The 22,746-nt window shown below is 50.6% G+C and overlaps 1 long non-coding RNA gene across 1 annotated transcript; it reads left to right on the plus strand.

The window, feature by feature from the left end:
• The first annotated feature begins 2,800 nt into the window (after positions 1-2,800).
• Positions 2,801-22,144, plus strand: LOC123480866 (uncharacterized). Its single transcript, XR_006657001.2, has 3 exons — positions 2,801-3,017; positions 12,185-12,285; positions 14,764-22,144. It is a non-coding gene; the product is annotated as an uncharacterized lncRNA (long non-coding RNA).
• The last annotated feature ends 602 nt before the right edge of the window (positions 22,145-22,746 follow it).

Here is a 22,746-nt window from a genome sequence, read left to right on the forward strand (position 1 = left end):
ACCGGTTTCCTTCCCTAAGAATGAGAACATAAAGAGAAGAAACCCGAAACATAATTCTGAAGCTGCAGGAAGATGAGAGCAAAGAGGAAAAAGAAGTGTAAGGACACTTAACAGACCCATCTTTAGGGGAAGGAACAGAACAGCCCGTCAGCAGTATCTCGGACTGACCGTTTCTGACGCTTGCCGGTGCTGCCGTCGGAAACTGAGTGATGCTCTGCACGGGGGCAGGTGGTAAAGAGCGAAGTGCTCACTAATCAGAGTGATTGGGAAGTGTTAATGCTTGCCTAGATGCCATATAATGAACTTCGAGTGGAATATATATTAAGTACAAGTCTAAATATGTTCATGAGGCCAATTTTCCCCAGCATTTATCATTATTTTTTCACTTGTTAGGGAACTTTCGTTATGTATTTCTTGTTAATAGTACTTGAAACTGCAACTTGTAAACACAGAATAAATAAAAAGAAAATACATATATATAGGAGGCATTGCAAAAAATTGCCGAATACCCCTACTCAAACTTTGTCTCATTTAATCCTCCTGAAAGTCCTATAAGGCAGGTGTTATGATTCCTACTTTACAGACGAGGAAACTGAGACGCAGAGAGGCTAAGCAATGCCCAGGGTCTCCTAGCTGGTGAGAGGTGGACGTGAGACAGCAGGGACAGTGGAGCCTTGATGGAGACAGCACCCAAGTGGGACCCCCAGCCCAGCTTTGGTCTCTCATGCTGCCCTGAGCCGAGGCTGCTGGGCTGCAGACCACAAGGGCAGCATGACAATCACCTGCTGACCTGTGACTCTCCCTGAAACCATAAATTCCTTGAGGGCAGGGACCTCAAGCTCCAGCATCAGCTCTGTGCCTGGCACACGGAGGGCAAGCAGGCGTTAGTTCAGGGAACCGCGGTCTAAGCCTCAGTCTTGTCTCTTGTCGCCTGGACAATGGGGTGCGCTTAGTAAGATAGTGTATACTTCCCATGCTTGGTGCACAGCAGATCCTCGGGAAAATGGGGGCTGATAATGATCAGTGATCAGCCCTTTGCCTTAGAGGATCTGACCTATCTCCCTGTTGCCACATTTCTCTTCCAAATTGCTGTTAAAGAAACCATTCCCTAGGGGTCCTCCAGCGGAGAGGGAACCCAGAGACCCCCACTGCAGCCATTCTCGCCTCCCTTTGAGCAGGGCCCTCCAGGCTTCCGGAATAAGGGCTCAACAAGGGCAAAGAGACATGAGCAAGGTCAGTGGGTCAGTGTTTTGTGTAGTGGATGAAAACCAGGACCACCCCTCCCCCACCCTTTGGGGGGCTGGGTAGGAGTGCAACTGAAGCGGAAGGAGAGGTGGGGGCTGACCTGCCCACTCCCCCTGACTGGGGGCCCTGGGACCCTCCTGATGCCACCAGGAGTGCCCACTGGGTTGGCCGATGTGTTCTGTGAGTGTGACATGCGCTGGCCAACAGAGGACAGCACATGCATTTTTTATGATCTTGGAAAGCTCAGTCCAGTCACGTTCACTTGAAAAGAGGCTGGGCAGTCAAGGGGGACAAGTCATGTTTCAGTTATTTCAATCCTCTTCAGGCAAGAGGGGACACTTCTGCCATGATCGGAGGGTCCCTGGGCAAGGGGAGCAGGTGGGGTAGACTTGGGGAGGTGACTGAGTGTGGGGGAGGGTTGCTTTATTGTTGGAACCTCAAGTACTTTATGGTACATGAGTAGCTTATGGGGGCTGGGGGGGCTGGTGACAGTGCCAGAGGCCAGATCTTGGCGGCCTGAAGAAGGCAACCTCGTGCCCCACCCCCAATTTCCCAAGTATCTCCCAGATTCTGGGGCTGCAAAAGCGGCAATAAAGCGACATTAAAATGAGGAAGGGGTAGCACAACTTTATCTTTTGGCCTGAAGGTGGGTTGGCATTTGGGGGCGGTCTTGGGAGCAGAGGATGTCCGTCCTGTCTCAAACCTGAAGTCTCCAAGGGTCTCTGATCTTCCCAAAGGAGACTAGGGCTACCGAGGGGTGAGAGGCAGGCGTAGGGGACGGTCTGGGTGCTGCTCAACTTCTACTGTTTGCTCATGGGGGTAGGGTAGTGTTGCAAATTGGAGGAAGAGCTGAAAGCGCCTGCTGGCACTGTCACTGGTGTTCCCAAAAAGGGGAGGCAGATCTGGGGGCGGGTCTGAATCTTAACTAGATGTGTCCCCATTCGGGCACCCCTGTACCCCCAGCTGAGGGATCCCTGGAGCGCGTTTGGAGGAATCCTGCCCACCCACACCCCCGGGATGGAGGCCCCGCCTAGACTCCCTCCTCCCGCTTTCTCCCGGCCAAGGGGGTATTGGAAGTGGGGAATGTCCCCAGTTCCTCACCCCCCCCCCAGACTGGAGAACCCCAGTGCGTGCCCCCACAGGTCGAGGCTGACGTCGCTGCCGCATTTCTAGGAATGCCCCTATCCACTGACTATATTTGGCGAGGGTTTCTAGAAAGGCACCCCCAGCCCCAGCCACAGCCCCCACCCCAGGCCAGCGGGCGCGCTCGCTCGGCTCCAGGCTCTTGCCCTTGCTCCAGGACCGGCCGGGGAGGAGCCGCCCCGCCGCCTGATCCACCACCACTGCCTCCCCAGCACGGCCAACCCCGGGCCGGCCCAGCCCCCGCCCCGGGCCGGCCATAGGGCGTGGGGGGAGCGGGGGAGGGGGGCCGGGCCGGCCGGGCCGGGAGGGGGGGACGGGGGCGCGGCTTTGTGGCGGCAGCGGACTGGAGACCGGGTGCAGCCCGTCGTGGGCTCCAAGCTCTCTGCAGAAAGGGATTTTCTAGGCCCCCCCGCCCCCCATCACTTGGATCTGGTCTGGGGTGGGGTGGGATTTTTTTCTGGAAGTCTGCCCCCCCTCACCCCACCCCACAGAGAAGGATTTGAGCTTGGGCTTCAATCAAGGCGGAGGCTGCAGGGCCCACGGGGCAGCCCCCCCCCACACACACACGCCTCCCCAGAACCCTGGAAGGCGCAGCCCCTGGGGGCTGCCCCCCGGAGGAGGCAGCGGCGGTGAGTCTCCCCTTTTCCTTCATGGCACCCCTCCCCCGGGCTAGAGCAGGGGCCGCGGCAGGTGGGTGCCCAGGCCCCCGGGGCTGAGAGAGGTGCGGGGCGGCTGCCTGGGGGGTGGGTGGGAACAGGAGCGGGGAGGTGGCGGCCAGCGCAGCGCGTGGCTCTCTCGGGACCGTGTTAGGCGCTTGTCTGAGCTGCGATCAGCCGCAGCCGCCGCCCGAACCCGTGGGGCGGACTGCCCTCAGCCCCCTCCCTGGCTCCCGAGAGGGGCGTGTTAGGCGAGGAAGTGGGATGGGGGCGAGGCAGCCCCCTACCTCTCTGATGCTCAGACTGGGTAGTTTGAAAGGCAGCCACCCCGCCCCCACCCTGGAAAGCCCATTCGGGAAACTGACTCGCTGCGTGACCCCGATATCAATGCTGTGCGGAGAGCAGGCCGCCGGCTTGCGGGTCCGCGCCCTGGGCGCCCGCCACTCCACGTGCACTCGGGTGCGGCGGCACGGACAGGGGCCAGCGCCACCCTCCCGGGGACATCCAGAAGAGCCGGGGAGGCTAGTCCCCAGAGAGTTACCTCCTCCCCAGAGTAAAGTTGGCTGCCCCCTTCCTCCGTCCCTCCTTTCCTCCTAGGAGCAGGCGGCCATAGCATGCTGGCCTTTGCTTTTGCTGGACAGGAGTTGAAAATAGAAAACAAAAAACTAGGTTCCGGGGTACGGATCGGGGTGTCAGGGCCGGAGACCAACCAAGTTGCTCTGGCAAAAGTTAGGGGGAAAACAGCAAAAGACATTTTGATTTAGAGGTGGGGGGAGTAGCGTTTCTGGTTTCTCCTGCTTCCAATCCCCTCCCGAGGAGCGTTGGAATGTGCGGCTCAGATCCTCTGAGGACACATCCATATTTATAATTTATTTTTAGGAGAAGTTGTGGAAAAGGGAGGGGGTTTAAGGTGGGGAGGAAAGGTGTCTGTACGGGGGTGGCCTTTGAGAACCCAGAAGCTAATTGAGCTATTAAGATAGAAATGATTTCCCCCGGTCTGGGCAAGCAGCAAATTTGACTGTAATGAGAGACCATTAAGGGCACAAATAACTAAACTCTAGCTGGACCGGGGTGAGGGGGGGAAGTGTACCAGGCGCCGCTGCCTCTCCTTTTGCGTGTTGCTAAGGGACATTTTGGGTGCCCCCGAGACTTACTCCGGAAAATTGAAGGCCCAACTGTGGGTCTGAGGGCAAGAGAGGGAAAATAGCTCCCCATGGTGTGGGCAGATAATACACTCTCCCTGCCAGAACCCCAGCTTTTCCGTGCGGTGAACTGTCATGCCTGCAGGAAAATCCTGTAATCATTCCTTCAATTATCCAGGATTCTCCAAAATCCTGCCTCCAACACGGCCTGCCCCAGGGCTGCGAGCTCGCAAGGGGTCACTTCTCCAGACAGGAGATGTTGAAGGCTGTGGTCCCAGAATCGGGGTTTTGAGGGCGAGATGAGTTTATGTTTTATCCAACTGGCCCACAAAGTCCCGCTTTTGGGGTCATTCTCAACAGCGAGGGATTCAGCTCCCAGCAGTCCCTGGAGAGTGAGGGAGAGAGCTGATACCCCCAGGCTGTGCTTCTAAAACTCAGAGGAAAGGGGGGAGGGAGGTTTACCACTTTCCGTGAAAATGGAAGGCTGTTTTGGGGGGCACTCTTACATATGGGTCTGTGTGTGTTTTCCCAGTGTGTTGAACCTGCAGTGTTTTCAGTGCCTCTCTGCTTGGAAGGCCAAAAAGAGATATGAGAAGGCCGAAGTACAATTTCTTTTGCCCAGTGGTTTGATGAGATGTTTTCGTGGACAGGATTTGAAGGAAATGAGAAGTCCGTTGGTGGCGTCAGAGCATTTGACACCACGAAAATCAAACACAGCTGAAATCGTGAATCATAATTATATTAGATTGCCTTTAGATTTGTCAGAGGAGCAATGCTCTCTGCTTGCTTCCACGTGGAGTCACAACGTTACTTTGCATTTCTTTGCTACCTCACTCTAAGTCACTTTATAAGAAACTGCATAACCTGGCCCCAAGGTTATGCCTCTCTTGGAACGTTAACCTTATTAAGTTGTATTAATTTTCACACACACACCTGCCCTTCATTTGTAACCTACAGACATCCATGTGCGTTGAGGTTAGTTGCAAACCTGGATTTCAATCAAGTGTTCACACAGGGAGTAGAAAAGTAAGCCGTACCTGAAGAGTTTTTGAACACAACAGCGCTTAGTAGACAGGGCACATGGACACAGAGAACACAGCTGTACTCCCCGGGCCTTAGAAAAGCAGTTCTTTACTTCCAGAGCTCTTCTCTTTGTTATGGGACACGATGAACCAGCGCAGTTTTCAGGAGCCCACAATTCCAGTGAGGCTGGGCCATGGGAAGTTGTCATGTAAATAATTGTGTTTGTGCTTTGCTGAATTGGTACCACCATCGCACCGGCTAGCTGCCTGTCACATCCTATTTGCTCTGCTAAGTAAGGATATCTCACCAAATTAGCCTTTAATGATACTTCCACAAATACGGCGTGTTCGTGAATTACCCAGGCTGGAGCACGGTGCTCCAGGATCCTGAGCTATAACTGAGGCGATGGAGCCGCATGTTGAAATTACTGAATTGTTAAGCGTGGAAAATCAGGCAGGATTTAGTGCTAAATGTGAATGCAAGAGTTTGCTCCGTACAGCCACTGCTTAAATTCAGCCTCCTGAAACCGGGCATGTAATTATGAATACATTTAGCAAACTTTCCCCCCTCCGAGTCTCCGAAACAGGCAAAGCAGTATGATGAAGAGATTATAAATCAGTACTTTGCAAGTGAGAAGTTGTCATTAATTCGGCAAAGAATCACAGCTTCTTTTCATATTCTTACCACCATCCCCTCCCCCCACCCAATAAGAAAAAATAACTCAGCGTGGTTACACACTGATTACATTTTGCCTTTTCTCCTTTTTTACTCCTCTGTGTAAAATTTCATTAAGCAGTTGCTATCCCCCCAAAAGAAGTGTGGGTTTAGGAGAAAAAAAATAGCAATTCTGAATTTCGATCTTAGCAATACACAAGCCTTAACAAATCTCATAGGGAAAAAAAGCCTTCAATAGAAAAGAGTATGGTATAGCCGAGAGGTAACATTTTTAGAGGTGCTGCTGTGGTGAAACTAATACTTCCTTAAAAATTAAAACATGCATGTATGACTCAAACCAATGAAAGCTGGAAAAGCCCCCACGGGGGAACACTCCCTCTATGTCTTGTTTCCCAGGCCCCCTCCCGCCCCATATTAAGAACAGAAAGAAGATTCTTGCCAGATAAGAAACTTACAGCTTCCTAATAGATTGGCTCACCCTCTTTTAATTGGGATCGTAGAATAAATTCAGCCATTTCAGACATGGAAGTAGAAGTCAGTCTGGTAGAATAGTTAAGCCTGACTGCCTTACTTACAATCATTTGCCAGAAAACAAAGGCACGTGCAAACAAAAGAAAACATTGTTGATTAGTCACTGAAGCTGGAAATTTCTTTCCTGCCCAGCATCCCAAAGTCAGGACAATGCAAAGTCCCTTTTGCTTCTTATGTTTGGAATGAGGTGAAAACGAACCCTGAATAAAGACACCTACTCAAACATGACGTAAACAACCACAGACTTTGCAGGCCTAGTAGCCACGCAGGCTTTTCAGGCCCCAGGGTGGGTGTTGAAGAAGAGAGTATGGAAGGAGTGGAATGGGGGGTCTCACGGCCCCACCATCTCCCCAAGCCCCCCAGCCCTCTTCATGGTCTCTCTTCAGAGCAACCGGTCATCAGGTGCTGCTTCTCAGCGTCCTCGGCTGTAGGGGCATGAGCAAATATTTACAAAGCCTAAAAGTTCCTGATTTTACATCATCTTCCTTATATAAAACAGTAGAGTTTAAAGAACCACAAAGTCAGATTGTTTCTCAGTGTCCTCGAATGGCTGCACCAGTAGATGAAAGGGAGACACACCTAGAAAACAAAAACTCACGTTGGTGTCAGCAGAAAGCCATCTAAAAAATGTATTGGGAAGATGAGGGCAGAGTCAGCCTTTGCCTGAGGATCTGACCCCGGCAGGGAGAGGAGTGAGTGGCTCGCTGCCTTGGGCCCTCAGTTAGCTGTGTGGCCTGGTGTGAGAGTTTCCCCTGAGGTATGCCGAAAGGTAGGCTGCCTAGATGGAATCATGGGGGAGATCAGGGCCCAGGCCTGTTGGCACCTCTGCCCAAGATGTCCTGGACCGCTGCCCAAGCAGGCCGGAACGTGGCCTTAGAGCCACCAGGAGCCTAAACAAGCCCCAGACAGGTGCCAGGGGTCTCTCCTCCTGGGACCCAGCCCGCAGCATTTCTTTGCCAAAAGCAGGGTGTTTGGTTCCCCAGGGCAGCCTCCCCTGAGACTGCAGGGTTTACTATCAGGTTACCACGTGGGCTGGGGTGAGGACAGAACCCACTTTGCTAAATAAGCACAGTCTCCCGAAAGCTTGAAGGGAAACATGAGGCAGTCCGAAGGGCTCTGAGCAAATCTGCCTGTGCCAGAGCAGCCTCAAGTCGAGAAGGGTCAGGAGCAGGGCTGTCCTTTTGCAGCCCAAACTGAGGTTCGCTGCTCTCCAGCAACAGGGCTCCCCAGGAATCCTTGCATTCGGGTGGGCCAAGGGGGTGAGGCACAGGAGCAGCAACAAAGCAGGCACACAGCTAAGCTACCTGCAAGCTGCCTGTGCATGTGTTTGCTCCTGTCTTCTCCAGCCAGCGGGCCACCCATCCACCGGGGAGCTGAACCCTCTTAACCATCCAGGAAAACCCGTCTAGGAGGGCAATGTTGAAGCCTTCAGGTGGGGAGAAGGCTTTGAGGGACCATCAGTGGGCCAGCTGGGCAGATGAAGGGACTTCCAACGGGACCCCTCAGGGAGTGTGCCGAGAGAGGGAGAGAGGAAGGAAGGGGAAGGGTGGAGAGAGAGAGAGAGAGAAAGAGAACCTGGATGAACATTCTGGGGGGAAATGCAGGAAAGAAGCCTGCTCTGCCTTGGTACCAGAATGAACCCGCTCGGGGATGTTGCACCCAGTCCTGACTCAGCCGTTCCCATGAGGCTCCCATTTGGCCCCAGTAACTGGACACCAGGCCACCAATAGGCTTTGTGGGTTCCTGATTGTATCTTAGAATGGCATTAAAAGGTCCAGACTGGGCACTCGCAGGCCATGCCATATTTAGCCTTAGGTTCACCCAAAGAATATTTTAGGTGCTGCTTGAAAGAACAGATCCGGTTGCCGGCTGTCACATGGCAAGTGTAGAATCACTCCTTGCAGGCCTGGCCCAGACGGCCGGGTGCTCGCTGGCATCTGTGCCGGAGTCCCCGCCAAAGCTCCAGCGCCACGCGACAGGTGCCAAGGAGCCAGCGAGCACCCGGGTAGTTGGTTCTGTGTTGAGAAGGCTTTTCGCCCCATTTTCGTTCTGTTGGCGATAAGGACGCCTCCATTCACAGAACTTACAGAGGCTGTTTTCAGTCCCTCTCTTCTTCGATGGCCCAGTGTGATATGCCAGCTTGTGAGTGAGCAGCCTCCTAGCCTCCTCCTCGGGTGTCAGTGACTGTTGGAGGGGTTAACCCTTTCGCAGCCGGGGGTGCTGGCGGGCACAGCGGCCCTGCCTGTAGAGACCTCAGAGACCACATGCCCCATGGGAACCCCTGCCCTGAACTCCTTAACCCTCAGGTGTTAGTGGTGGGACCTGAGAGATGGCACAAGGCCCTTAGCAGTGAATTTCCCCTTTTTGCCCTGTCAGCGATAACCCCTAGTAGTCTCCCCTATCCAAGCCTGCACCCTTGTGTTGGTTGGACAGCTGTGGAAACAGTTGCTTGCTTTCCAGGCATTTTCATCCAGGTTTTCCAGGTGGTTAACTTTCCCACATTCCAGAGGAGGAGGTCCAGATGGAATCATGGTTCTCTTAGATCATTGATGAGAGTTTGGAATAACCACTGGGGTCTCGGGGCCTGTCACAGGCTCCAGCAAGTGGCCTGGCCTTAGGGAATGATCCCTGTAACCTGCTCTGGGGTTCCAGATCCTGGTTTCCTTGGCGCAGAAGAAGCACATCTATACTGCAGCCACTGCGTGGAGACACATTTAGCCAAATATCAGCCAATCATTATCAGCCTTTGGGAGCCTGGGTGGAGCCACCTTACATCATGAAAGCCTTGGCTTGTTGAAAGTTTGCTCTAACTTTGTGCATTTTTTCCTTTTTAGTTTTGGCTCTTGGTGCTCAGAGAGCCACCACTTCCTGCCCAGCTTGTTTATTACCGCAGGGAAAATGAGGGACTTTTGGGGGCAGATGTGTTTCGATTCCACTATCATAATGCCCCTAAAAATCCTTATTGCTCTTGCAGTATTCCTCGGGGGCCCTGGACTGGCCCCGCGTGGCTGGGAAGATGGCAGGTCTGAGTTCCTCCAGCAACTAAAGGAAGAGAGGAAGGGGTGCCCCCCACACCCAATGCTCCCTTCTAGTCCCTGATAGGTATCCCCTCACAGCGCTCAGAACTGGTTACCACCACGAAAAAGAAAAAGATGCCATCCACAGACACGAGGGGCTAAGCATGCTTTCTGCCGTGCCAGGGGCAGGATGTTGGAGATCGGCCCTGTGGAACGGGCCACTGTGGCTGCTGTCAGCATCTGCAGTGGGGGTTCCTAGGGTGAGGTGGGGAAAGTGGGAAAGAAACAAGTGCTACCTGTTTGACAAGTTGAAGTTCACACTCAGCCTTCCAGCAGGGCCTCTGGGATCCTCACCTTGGCAGGGGATCCTGGACAGTCTTGGATTGCTCACTGGCAACCAAGACTTTCCCAATCTCTGCCTCAGTTTCCCTATCTGCCACGGCAGGGGCAACACCCCATGCTCTGGCCTCAAAGGGTTCTTGGTTGTTCCCAAAGTTGTAATGAGTTCAAGTGATGTACCAGCTCCAAAGGTGCTTTGAAAATGGGGCTAAGTTGCATTGATGTGGAAGGTATTAGTGCTGATACTTACTTACGAATACCTAACATGCCGGGACAACTCAGACAGGAGGAGAGACTGCAGTCCCACAGCAAGCTCTGGTTTCTGTAGTCAGCCACCCGGAGCTGTGTGACTCTCTCTGTGTCACCCCAGGCAAGCGACGCAGCCTGTCTGGGCCTCCGTTCCCTCACACATGAAGCCCTCGTTCAGGAATAGAGGCTTCCCAAGTCTTATGCACCCACCCATCTACTCGGTGATTGTTCAGCGGCACCTTACTAAATTATTCTCTAGGTATTTCTTTGTACAGCTAATTTCTATTCATGGCGAGCAATCGGTTTTCAATTTTGGGTAAAAGCCCCCCCGCTTTTTACATCAATTTATATAAGTAAAAAAGTTTGAGTTGCTCGAGAGAAAAATACGAAACAAAGTGCACGGGTGGTTTGAGGATGGAGCAGAAAGCAAGATGGCAGTTTGTAAAGCTTCCAGGGTCCACCTAAGAGTTCTTGTTTGTTTCAGGGTCTTTCAAGGTGACCCCATGGAGTTGGGGTGGGGAGGGGCAGGGCAGCGGGGAGGCTGCCAGTTGAAATCTGCGGAGTGCTCCACCTGTGACAACCTGGGTGTCACATGTCTTCCCTTGATGGGATGGGCCACCGCTTCCTTGCTCACCAACACCAATGACAGCCCTCAGGCCTCCACCCCAACACCTACCCATAGCTCCCATTGGTCCCTCGTTTTAGCACCGCGGTGTCCCAGCACCCTCCTTCCTCGCCAGGGCACCTCTCTGGGCCTCAGTTTTCTCAGTGAAATGGGGACAATAATAAACCCTCTGTCTCCGAGCAGGGGCTCGATCAGGCAGCTCTGACGGTTCACTGACAGAGCACCAGTGGCCCTGGGAAGGGTGGGGGTCACAGTGGGGTGCTTGGCCCGCAGGGGCACCCCTCAAACAGGCCGCCCTGCACCTGGCCAGGGCACCCGCTCCCCACCTGCCCCCTGGGAGGGTGGCTTCAAGGGGAAACAGCAACAGCGAGAGCTGGGTACCCCCGGCAGGGGCAGACTTCACTTCCACTTTCTGCTGTGTCATGGGGTAGGGGTGGCATCGGGGCCCAGCTGGGGTTGGCACCTAGAGGCCAGCAGACAGCTGCCAGAGCACAGCCACACCCACCCCTGCCCAGCAGCCTCCCAGAATGGGGGCTGGGCCCTTGGGCTACCCTTGAAATGCTTCTTCCTTACAACGTGAGGAGAACCTCAAGTGAGAAAAGCCAGGAGAAGGGGTGCGATGGTTTCTGTTGATTCTGGATGAGAGTGCTCTGACAGAACACCTGCTTCCTGCCTCCTTTCACTAGGCACATGTCCATTGAGGACCTACTATGTGCTAAGCACTGTGACAGGTGCTGACGGTACAGCAGGGAGCAAGACAGCCCCTGCCCTCATGGGGCTCCCAGTTGAGTCGGGGCAGACAGACAAAAGAGCAAGCAAGAAAAAAGAATCCCGTGTTATGAGGAAATCTGCACACTGTTCGCTTGGTGTCGGCATCTCAGGGAAGGGGCATGCGTACGTGCCTGTGTATGCAGCTGCGTGTGTCAGTAATGTGTCCACCTCTGGCACACACGGCTAGATTAAGGACACAGACCTGGGGGCCAGATGTCCCCTGTTTGAATCTGGATTCTTCCACTGACTGGTGTGCGATCTCAGGCAAATTCCCACTGTTTCCCTGTCCAGGTGCTAGAAGAGAAGCATCTAGTGACAGGGCTGTGGTGAGGATGAAATAAGCGAACATCGCTAAGAACTAAGAGCAGTGCCTGGCACCAGCCCTGTGCTATGTAAGTCTTAGCTCTGGCCTAACAATAACAGATGCGCACCATTCTCACGGGAGGCAATGCCGGAGGCAATGCAGCAGTCACAGCAGGCTGAGAACACCGGTGAGATTGGGCAGCCCACCCTCCCCACGAAGCACTTTACCTGCCTCACTAGCCACAGCCAACCCTCAGCAGGGTCGTAATACCTGTTCAGCTGAGGAACTGAGGCTCGGGCAGGTGAAGAATGTGCCCAGTGGTTCCCAGCCAGAAAGGTGTGTGACCCCCGGTGCAGGACCGCCTCCATGGTTGGGGGCCCTGCACTTGCTTTAATGCTCTGCTATTGTCATTTTGAAATTCTTAATGATTTTGGAACCAGGAGCTCTGGATTTTCATTTTGTAGATTATGGAGCCAGTCTTGCCCAGATCTGACTTCCTCCAAATCTGCCGTTCGTAACTCCACCGTCTGTATATCACACAGCTGGGTCCAGAGTTGTCTTCCAGGTAGGTCATCAGTACAGTGTTTAGTGTGGGGCTGAAATTCTGGGGAGAGTGTGAGGGTTTATTATGGGGCAAAATTGTCCAAGTACATATTTGTTTGTCCATTGCCCCTGTTAGAAAGCAGGCAGGGCACGTGCCAAGGCCAAGGGCCCCGACTCATTCATTGCTGAGTCCCCAGGACCTAGCATGGATCAGCTGCTCAGTTAGTAGTTGTGATGCAGTCAGAGAGTGGGAGACTGCTGTATCTCCACAACCAAACCTATTGAAGTGGTCCCTCCCAGGAAAGCAGGTTATGAGTGGTGCAGTGTCAGCCCCAGCCACCTCAGCAGGCTTCTGGACAGCCCCTGAAGAGTGTGGAGACATAGGTCTCTTTCCTCTCCTTGCCCCAAACCTGTTTGCCAAAAGCCTGTAGCAGACTACTATTTAACAGGTGCTTGCGGGGAGCTCAGAGACAATATGAGTATTTAAAGGCATGTGGGCCTGGATTCATGAGTGCCTGTTATTGGGGGAAACGTGGCACTCAGCTGAAAGAATACTCAGGTTCTAGTTCTGGGCAAGTTCAAGTCCCAGCCAGAGGTCAGGGAGCACAGTTTCCTGAACTAATATATGAAAGGCTTTGGATTTTCAGATTCAATGTCCTTTTTCATCTGAAATTGCAGTTTTCTACACTCTCAAAACTCCAAATTATAAATATTACTAAGAAGCAAAGAATCATCTCAAAAGTCTTTATGAGGTTTATAATAATAATGAACATTTAGGTGTTTTTTGCCAACTCTTTGCACAGGCACTGTTTCCATTGCTTCCAATAACCCTGGGAGGTAGGAGTTACTGTCCTCATTTTCTAAATAGCATTATAATCGCCAACATATATTGAGTACCAGGTACTGTATTTTTTTTTTTAAGATTTTATTCATTTAGTTTTAGAGAGGGGGAAGGGAGGGAGAAAGAGGGAGAGAAACATCAATGTGTGAGAGATACATCAGTCAGTTGCCTCTCGCATGCCCCCAGCTGGGGACCTGGCCTGCAACCCAGACATGTGCCCCGACTGGGAATCGAACTAGAGACCCTTCAGTTTGCAGGCTGGTTCTCAATCCACTGAACCATACCAGCCAGGGCTTATTTTTTAAAATCCTCACCTGAGGATTTGATTTTAGAGAGAGGAAGGGGGAGAAAGAGAAAGAGAGAAAGAAACATTGATGTGAGAGAGAAACATCAGTTGGTTGCCTTCTGCACGTGCCTTGAGGAGGGATCAAACCTGCAACCTAGGCATGCACCCTGGCCGGGGATCGAACTAGCAACTTTTAGGTTGCATGGGATGATGCTCCAGCCAACTGAACCACCCAGCCAGGGCCCAGGCACTTTACACTATGAAGTCACTTTAGTTGCACAAGCAACATATAAGGGAGGCACTGTTATTTTCTCTAACTTACTGATAAGGAAACACACTTAGAGAGAGGAACTGATTTGTCCAAGGTCACACATCCAGCATGTGATGAGCTGGGCTTCAAGCCCAGATCTCCCATCCCAGGTGGCAGCAACTAAATATTGTAGGCATTGCAGGTCATATGGTCTTTGTCACAGCTATTGTACTCTGCCATTGTAACAAGAAACCGGCATAGATAAACATATGTAAATGAACAGAGATGTCTGTGTTCCAATAAACTTTATTGGAACTGTAAAACTGTATGTTCCAATAAAACGTTATTTACACAAACAGGGAGTGGGCTGAGGTTGCCCCACAGACTATAGTTTGCCCACCTCTGTTTCAGATCCCGAAACTTGCCCTTCGCTTAGGAAGAACTTGGCCCTGGAAACGTTCTTTGCCAGCCTTTGTCCCCATCTGTGAGGTGACTCAGAGTTATTGATACTTTCAGAACAAAAACCCCTGGTTCTGGAGAGGTTGAGTAGGCCTGTCTTTCCCTGAAGGAATGATTAAGCTCTTACATTTTACAACTGTTCGGACTAGCTAGTGATGGCCCTAATGGAACGCCATGGGGATTTTTAAATTGTAATTTTAAAAGCTGTCAACTGAGCAACTTTTAAAATAGAAAGTCTGGTAGTTTAGGAAAATACCTCAGTGGGGTACTTTGGCTGTGGAAAGACTGTCTCTTCAGAAAATGAAAAATGTCTTAGGCACAGGAAAGGCCACTGAGAGTGGGGACGGCAGCTGTGTGTGGGGGGAGCGGGGGGAGCAGGGAGACGGCTTCAGGATTCCCGTCGGGAGGGTGGGGGGGAGGGCATGATTTTAACACCGGTTTTATTGAGATAGCATTCACTTATACATTTCACCCATTTAAAGTATGTAATCCAGTGGTTTTGAGTATGTTCAGACTTAGGCAACTACTATAACAGTCAATTTTAGAACATTTTTATCACCTCAGAAAGAAACTCCCTATCCTGTGCATCGCCTGTGCCCCTGACCCTCCCATGCCCCCGCTTCCCTGCCCTAGGCAAGCAATAACCTACTTCTTGTCTCAACAGATTGGCCCCTTCTGGACATTCCGTAGGAATGGAGTTGTAAAGTCTGCGATCCTTTGTGAACGGCTTCTTTCACTTTGCATAGTACTCTCAGGGTTCACCCGTGCTGTAGTACATCGCGGAACTTCATTCCTTTTAATGGCTGAGTAACATCCACATTTTTGTTTATCCATTTGTCAGCTGGTTAGCATTTGGGCTGTTTACACTTTTGGCTTCTATGAGTAAAGCAGCTATGAACATGCTCGTGCAAGCTTTCGTATGGACCTATGTTTTCATTTCTCTAGGGTCTGCACCTAGCACTGGGTCACGTGGTAACTCCATGTTTAACTTTCTGAGGAACTACCAGAGGCGCAGCCTATGTTGCCTTTTCCATTTTTGTATTCCGGAAACGTCCTACCCCGGAAAGCAGAGAAAACACTAACGATCACCCCGTACTCATCAACCAGGTTCAACGATCATCCACCTGTTGTCAGTGCTGATTCTTCAGCCTCTCCTCCTCCACTGTGTTTCCCACTAAGTAGTTGGAAACCAGTTTAATCACTGCACTTGGTTGAGAGGTTAACATTTTCTTTTGCCCCAAACCTTCAGTTCCAGTCTCCTACACCCACATACTCATGTGGGTGGAACTTGGGGAGAATGGAGGAACTGGGGCAGAATCTAGAGTGGCTAAGTGTGGGGTGGAAAAGGAATAGTTCCTGAGTGAAGAAAGACTAGCTACATAATTTGCAAAATGAAAGTGTGGAGCCCTTTATTCAAGAATTATTAATAAGTTTGCGATGATAACAGCAGGGCACAAAAGCAAATGTCAGCCCTGGGTAACTGCACAAGTCACGTGCCCATGAGCCAGCCAAAGCTGCCCAAGCAGAACCAATTCATTGGACACAGGAATTTAGAGCCTTTGGTGCCTAGGAGAACACAGGCATCCCATACCCCCAGTCCCTGAAAGGGTTCCAAGGACAGTTGGGTCTCCTATGGCATGTGGGACAGGGTTCAACCCCACTGCATTTGAATCTCCAAAAATAAGATGACCCCAGCTGACATGTGGGCTATAAGTTCTTTTAAAAAATAGCCGTTTGTCTTATGCCTTCTTTCCTAAGAGCTGCAGTTGTTTGACTTGGCTGCACCGTCCTACCCTGGGCTCTGAGTGTACTTTGATATCACAGCAGAAACAAGGCTCCAGTCCTCAGAACAGAGGTCCGCTGGTTAGCAAACCACCGGAGCACAGGGAGGACCAGAAATGCCCATTCGAGGCAGGTGGCCGTGGCAGACACTGGCAACCAGTCGTGGCACCCAATCCGTCCCAGCTCAGACAGAGCTCCATTATCTTTCTCAAAGAGTAGCCTCCACCAACCAATTGAACCTTATTTCCTGCACTTACCTAGACTGTCAACCCAACAGTTCATCCAGAGATTCAGCCTTCAGTGGGTGTCAGGATGGTACCCCGGATGCAACCTTGTGGTGAAGGGGTATATGGCAGCACTGGGCACAGGGGGAGAACGACTCACTGAGGAGAGAATGGATAAGGATGTTACAGCTCCTCCTGTTCTCTGCAGGATATTCAATGAATGAGCGGATGTTCATTCATTCATCCAATTTGAGTACCTACTATACTTAAGGGGCTGTCCACTGGGCTTGAGCAATGTAGTAACCAACAAGACAGTTCCTCCCCATAGAGGCAGGAGAGGCAATCAGAAACCAAAAATAAGCAAAACATTTTAAATGTGATTAAAGTGCCGTAATAACAATTACAAAAAAACACACCAATAAGGTTTAAGCGAATTCTGGCAGCTTTGGGGTTTACAGACAGCCAGAGTGAATCTTAAAGCAAAGCCCAGCTCGCAGAGTGAATGTAGGAGCAACACCCGCAGGAGCGGGCTCCGGAGGTAGGTGGCCCTGTCTTTGTTTTTTTCCTGCCAGCACTTTCTCACCCACTTCCAGTAACATTCGGGACCTGCAGTGGGAATGTGGCTGGAGATGGCCACTCATGACACCCGTCCCTCAGCCACAGTAATTGGTCCACGTATGGACACATGACCAACACCACCACCAATCATGGCAGCCCACTTCTTAGCCTGCCCACAGTGATTGGCCCAGGTGTGGTCAGGTGACCCAAGTAGGGCCAATCTAGGATTGTCCTAACTGGAGGTGGTGGGAAGGTTGCTTTTCCACCCTCCCTGGTGTCCAGAGCTGTTGGTGGCCGCAGATGGTGGCCGCAGATACTGAGGCCAATAAGCAGAGGGACGAGAACTGAGCGGTGGAATGGAGGCAGGGGGAGTAGGAGAGAGACTGCTGCTGCGTTCTGACCCCCGTGCCTCCCAGTCCTGGGGTCCAGGAGCAGCTCTGCCTCTCCCTTCATCATAGCTACCTGAGTGACTAAATCCCCCATTTTACCCCAGTAAGATAAACTCTGGTTTCTGTGTGGCCAAAAATATCCCAATTGCAGACTTGGGGACTGTTTCCCTCTTCATGGATTGTGTGAAACTAAAAGGGGTTAGGCTGTCCTCAGAACTCATTCTCCCCTAGGGGTGCTTGCTGGACTGGAGAATAAAAGAACCCCCCAGGTGCATCTCCACGTGCCCCTCCCCATTAGCTGCCCGCTGAATCGGGGCTAACCACCCCACCCTCTCTCTGCTTGCCTCCAGCTCAACTTCATCCAACACACACCCATCTCCCCCACCCTGTTCTGCACCGCGGACAGAGGTGAAGCTTGTCCCGGCCTCTGCTCTGATGCACACCATGTTGTATCTGTGATAATTTGTTGATGACTGGTCCCCCCATAAGCGGGGACCTTGAGCATGGGGACCTGGGTCTCACTTATCTTTCCACCCCCAGCTGCTGGCACACAACAGGACAGCAGCAAGCATGGGAAGGAGGGAGGCAGGGGAGGAAGAAGGAAGGAAGGAAGGGGAACATATTCCCATTTATTCTGGTCCAACCTATGAGTCACTCAGAAGGTCAAGTTTTGTATTGGTTTCCTCTATTCTAGTGTCCCCTTCCTGACTCCTTCCCTTTTCTATGCTTCTTTCTTACTCTCTTTCACACCTTCTACTACCTTCAGTTCTTCCCTATGCTCCATTTCCTTTACTTACTATCTCTCACTGAAAAGTCACCTGCAGGTGAGTAGCCATCTTTGTCTTGTTCTCTGCTGTATCCTCAGCACCTAGAACTCTGCCTGTCACCTAGTAGATGCTCAATAAATACCTTTGGGATGACCGTATGAATTCTTTGTGTTCACCAAAACCACAGTTCTGCCAAACTTGCTTCTTAGAAGACCTAGGTACTGCATACATTTTACAGGTGCTGTGAAAGTCAGTAATGAATTTGTTTCCTAGGGCTTCTGCAACAGATGACAGTGACCCTTGGACAACATGGGCTTGAATGGCCCAGGTCCACTTATACACTTTTTTCCCTATAAGTACCTGTGGTGTTTTGATCTGTGGTTGGGCGTCCACAGATGCAGAGGGCTGACTGTAGACGTGGATCTACGTAGCTTTACATGCGGGACTTGAACACCTGCAGGCTTCGGTATCTGTGGGAGGTCCTGGTACCAATCCCCCAAGGACGCCAAGGGACAACTAAGTTTTGGGGAGTCAAAAGTTATACGTGGATTTTTGACTGTGTGGGAGGTCACGCCCCTAGCCCCTACATTGTTCCAGTGTCCACTACACCACAACCTAAGTGGCTTAAACAACAAATACTTATCATTTCACAGTTCTGGAGGCTAGGAGTCTAAAATCTGGCAGGCCTACGCTCCCCCCAGGGCTTCAGGGGAAAGTCTGTTCCTTGCCTCTTCCAGCTTCTGGTGGCTCCGATACCCTTCGGCTTGTGGCCACGCTGCTCCAGTCTCTGTCCCTGTCCCCCTATATTTTTCTCTCCGCGTCTGTCTCTGCTTCTGTCTTATGAACGTGCATGTGAGGTTGCATTTAGTGCCCTGGATAATTATCCTGGATAATTCGGGATAAGCAGCTCCTCTCGAGACCCTTAACTTAGCCACATCTTTGCCGTACGAGGAAATACGGGCTCGGGGGACTGGGAAATGGGCAAATCTTCTCTCCCCGGGGACCACCATTTGGCCCACTACAAGTCATTGCACAAAGACCAGAAAAGCAAAGATTTCTGCCGCCACCCCATTGGCCTGACAGGTAATGTGATGAAAAGAGTAGTATTTTTGGATTATGTTGCTCCAATCAGTGTGGAAATGATTTTTAAAACACCACTTTATGTTTTTTAATTATCCCAATTTAAAAAATAATAACATGCTTATGGTAAGAAAAACAGTGCAGAAGAGAAAAATGTGGGAAATAAAGGAGCCTCTTTGCAATTTTTCTTGAACTCCAGCTGCACTTTCTAAAAAGTAACCACCGTAGGTAAGTCTGCACAATCTTCATAAATTTTCTAAATATATTCACATGCATACACGTTATTTCTCATTACATTAAGAAAATTAGGGGGTGTTACAACATATCCTGAATATAGGATAGCCCTCCGACCCACTTCATTCTTTCTAGTGACTTCTAGCGTTGTACCTACTACCCTCTCCCTCACCAGCCAACACTTCAGGTCACCTCTAGATTTTGCTGTTATATCATATATGCTCTTGGGCCTGTGTCCAAAAATATTCATAGGATACATCGTTAGAAGTGAATCTCCCAATCAGAGGGTATGTGCGTTTTTAATTTCTACAGTTATTGCCTAGGGCCCTTCAGAAAGGTGGTATCATTCCACACCCAGCAGCAGTGCACGTGTGAGGGTGCCTGTGCCCAGCCCCCTCGCACACCCTGGCAAGGACGCAGTGTGTCAGGGGGAGCAAACCCCAAGTGAGGTAAGTAGACTTTCCACGTGGGCCTGGGTGGGGGCGGACTCAGCCTCCAAGGTCATCCCTGACGATTTCTGAGGCAATAAGCTGTTCAGAGTTCTGGTTAGCTTGGGTTTTACGAACGAAGGCAGAGTTTAGGGAGGTGAGCCAGGACCATGCAGCGAGAAGCGTTGTGTAACCCACTATTTATTTCTTTAGTACAGTTAGAATTTAAATATGGTCAAAACATATTTCCCTTTTAATTTACACAAACAAATATGTTCCCGGGCTGACACCTCTGGTGCCAAGTTTCTAGAGGAAATGAAATTCTACTGAGATTATAAACCACTAGAGAGCAGATGAGAATGGAAAAGCCACGGCAAGTTAGCTTTATGCATCCAGGTCTGGGCTGCTAAGAGGTGTTGCTTTCTGTCTTAGTTGCAGATAAACCTGCCAGTAATTTCAGAGAATGAAACGCGGACTGTGTAAAGGCCAGAGGATAGAAAACGCTCCACTTTTGATGAAAGGAGGTCTGCTTGGCTTCGAATCCTCCCTCCTGCTGGTCAGGAGACACAAGGATATATCCAGAGGAGCTGATGAATTGAGGGAAAAGAAACCAGGCCAATGTGAGTTGCCTTTCAAGTGCTGTGCTGATATAAAAACCAAACAACTTGAAACTGTTCCAAGAGGGGATTAAAGCAACATGTTATTGTGAGTGATTGCTTAATTTATTGAGCTGTGGCAAGATCTGTAATGAAATACAGCTCTTGCAACTGATAACCTCCTGCTGCAATTGAGCTTGACAATTAAGGAATATTTTCCAAGGATTTTTCTGGAACAGCTTAGAATTTTTTGTCTCCGTGGTGGGGTGCTTCTCAGCACTCATTTTTCTAGGCAAGTTTTTTTTTTTTTTTTTTTAAAGAATGAAAGGCTGACATTAATGAGGAAATAAGTGGCATTTATTGAAAGCCTTGTGGGCCCAGGCACTTAATATACATTATCTCTAATCCTGACAACAGCCCAATGAAGTAACTTATTAATCCCTATTTTAAAGATACAAGGTTTCTAGGTGTTAAGTAATTTTTCAGAGTGATGTTGGCCAAGTCAGTAGCTACTGGCCACTTGTGGCTACTTATGTCTAAATTAGTTAAAAATTGAAAAAATCACTTCCAAGGTTGCAGTGGTAACTAGTTCAAGTGCCCACTCACTTGTACGGCTACCGGGTACCACACTGGCTAGTGTAGATACACGCCATTTGGATGCCTGGAAAGTTCTAGTGATCAGCGTTACCCCAGAGATTTCACAGGTAGAAACTGGCAGTGCTAGAATTCAAACCGGAGCCAATAAGCTTCGAAGGCAGCACTATTCTGTCATTGCCCCTTGCTTCTTTCTTCGCTTCCTTTGGCTGAGAGGTAAGCACTAGAGCTGAGATTGTAACCCCTGGCTGCACATTCGAATTACCGGAACTGCTTTAAAAAAATTTTGATGAATCTCCTGGCCCTGGACATTCTTTGCTTCACAGGCCGGCACTCAGTCCACCAAGCTACACCAGCCAGGGCTGGAGATTCAGACTTAACTGTGATTTGGGGGTGGGGAGGCAGGCGTGAGGGGGTTTTATAATTCTCCATGTGGACAGCCAGGATTGAGAGCGGCTAGATGAGAGGCTCCACACAATATGATGGAAAGAACGAGTCCATCTGCCATGAGGATGTGGTCCCTGTGGACCGAGACGTGGCCTTCCTCCAGGGCCATGTCTAAGCCTTTCATCAGACACTCAAGTTCATTTCTGAAGGAAAAACTTAAGTGCTTTCTCACACGATTCCTACTTGATGGGAGACACAGTGAGGAGCTCTGCTTTCAGAAACAGGCCTTGCCACACTGTTGTGGAGGAAGGAGAAGGGGATGTAGGGTCACGGAGACAAAGAGGGGCCTGCAGCCCCAAATCTGGGTTGGGAGCCTCAGGATGAACTCATGCTATAAGTTGCCTTCAAGTGGAAACAGCACAGCCACTCGGAAGTCATCGTAGAAACACACACACACAACCGAGCACTAATCTAAGTATCTCATAGACCTGACCGATGGTCTGCAAGCAATGCAAGGGGAGGTGATCGTGCATCGCACCAATATGGTGGCGCAATAAGCAGAATACAGGCCGTAGGGCACTCTACGGAACAAACACCCCAGTTTCTCAACAAAGACCTTGCAAGGGAAGGAAAAAGGAGGGCGAGAGAGCCTCCAGACTAAGAAAGACGCAAGAGACGTGTCAACCAATCCCAATGGATGAAACTCATATGGACCCTAATTCTAACCAACTGTAAAGAAAACAATTATGAGACAGCCAAAGAAATGTGAACTCTGGCTAGATATTTGCTGATTTTAAAGCATTACTGTTAGTTTTGGTAGGGGTGATAGCAGAGTTATACACTAAAATATTTGCAAAAGAAATGATTGATTTTGCTTCTAAATACCTGAGATGATGGAGGAGGGGAAGGGATACCGATGGAAGAAGATTGGCTGAGAGTTGGTGTTTATTAAAGTTGGGTGATGGGTAACTGGGGTTCATTGTACCTTACACTCTATTTTGGTGTATGCTTATAGTTTTTCATAATAAAACTAAATTAAAAAGTGAAGACCAGCCTTTTCCTTCCCTTCTCTCAACGGTATTGGAAAGGTCTGCCCGCCCACTGCTGGCATCTTTGAGGCAAACCTGGGGAGCAGATTTGTGATACACCTTGGCGTGCACGTGTGCGTGCACACACACCCCTCCTCCCCCGTGTCCAAGGCAACCAGTGAGGTGAGACAGCAGCATCCAAAAGGTTCCTGTTCTCATAAGGATCGAGCCAGGCTGCTGGCCCTGCAGGGCCAGGAAATCAGAGAGGCTAAGAGGCCAACAAGTTCTCCAGGTCAAACTCCACTTTACAAATGAGAAAACAGTGGCCCAGAGAGGCCAAGCAACTTGTCCTGGGCCACATTGTGAATTAGCTGCTAAGCCTGTATCTAGCTTGCTTGAGGAGACGGTGAAGGGAAGCTCTGTGCAGTGAGGGGAGCTGACTCTTCCTACCCTATTTAATCCTGTCCCCGAGTGTGGTGACCAGCCATCCCAGGCTGTGCTGGGACCAGGGACTTAGGAGGTAAACCCAGGAAAGTCCTGGGCTAACCAGGATGCGCTGGTCACGCCGTCTCATAGTGAG

The sequence above is a fragment of the Desmodus rotundus genome, chromosome 1 (genome assembly GCF_022682495.2).
Source record: "Desmodus rotundus isolate HL8 chromosome 1, HLdesRot8A.1, whole genome shotgun sequence".
NCBI classification, from domain to species: domain Eukaryota; kingdom Metazoa; phylum Chordata; class Mammalia; order Chiroptera; family Phyllostomidae; genus Desmodus; species Desmodus rotundus.